The sequence below is a fragment of the Melanerpes formicivorus genome, unplaced genomic scaffold (assembly GCF_026170545.1).
Source record: "Melanerpes formicivorus ecotype bairdi unplaced genomic scaffold, bMelFor1.0.p_v2 SCAF_29, whole genome shotgun sequence".
Classification (NCBI taxonomy): domain Eukaryota; kingdom Metazoa; phylum Chordata; class Aves; order Piciformes; family Picidae; genus Melanerpes; species Melanerpes formicivorus.
Genome location: NW_027142381.1, coordinates 7,862,874 through 7,864,274, shown reverse-complemented (window position 1 = coordinate 7,864,274; position 1,401 = coordinate 7,862,874).

The following is a 1,401-nucleotide window of genomic DNA, read 5'->3' as shown; positions in this document are numbered from 1 at the left end:
GGTTTTGCACCTCTGCAGCGCACTCTCTGCAAGCCAAACGTAGCAGCGTGTGCAGCTGCATCAGAAAAAACACTCTATGCCCTCAAAATGTCACACTTGTTTAAGACAGAGCTGAGCAAGAGTAAAGCCTGCTCCAGACTTGGATTATTCTACAATTTTTCCAGCAGGACGTGAGGTGACTTAGAAGCGACAGGAAAGCTCTCAAGGAAAACTGAGCTCCCTCAGAAACAACCTGAGAGAGATTCCTGACCTGATGATGTGGGCTAAAAGCTTTCACCTCCAGAGGTGCCTGCTCTAAAGGCACAAAGAGAAAACCCTTGCAGGATGCATCAGTGCCCTTCTTGCAGCATCACAGGGATTGTTGTTTCCTGTTGTTGGATCCTGGAAGCTGCTGGGCAGCGGTGCTACTGTGGCAGATTTGCACAGCCAGTGCTCAGAGTGCCTTTCCCGGCTGGGCCTGTTTGCTCTTTCCCATTTAAACGGAGCATTAGGGAACACTAAGCCCACTTTGGCTTGGGCTCTTAAGGACAGTGACATTGCCATGCATTTTATGAAGTGCTAATGTATAACCCAAACTGGTTTTCTACAAACATGTGGGACAGAAAGAGGTGAGGACAGAAGGAAGGGGGGGAGAGACAGAGGTGGGGAAGGACTGGGAAGGGAGGATGGGAAGGAAAGTGAAGAAAGAAGGAAAAGGAAGGAGAAAGAATGAAAACCTATTTCCCCCCACCAAGCCACAACCTGAAAAGACACAAGCAGAGACCACTGCTGACCACTAGGTTCAGGAGAGTGAAGCACGTTTTGTGCCACAGGAAGCAGAAAGATGCCAGCAACGAGCAAATCTTGTGCTGCCCACGAAGGCAGCAGTGAGGCATGGAGAGCCAGTCACCCTGGGAAGGACATCCCCAGGGCATGAGCCATCCCCACCAGAGCTGCACAAGTCTTTCAGCCAGCCAGAAGGAGCTCCCAACACTTCAGGAAGTCCAAGGAAGCATTTCTCTTAATGCTTAAAACCACCCAACCCTCCCAGGAACAATCCAGGCTCCCTCCAGCAGCTCACCTCAGGCCAGTTTGAGGGGATTAGTGGTTACAGTCCACAGCATGAGGAAGAGCATGGTCCTTGCTGATGTCAGGGTTTGGACTTCACTCAGACTAACCAGAAACTCATTACTGGGAGGCAGCTTTTACCCAGCTTGGTTTGTTAATTCCTCCAAACCCAGCAGCACCACCTCATACCCCTGCTCTCAACATCAGGTTCCCTTGACCTGGGCAAGAAGAGTCCCTTCCAAACCCCACACCATGCTGGGATTCCACAGGATTCTGTGAGGGGGGCGGGGAGCAAGAGGGCAGATGCTTGTGGGAAGGAAGGTTTGCACCCCATTGAAGGCAGATGGCTCCAGC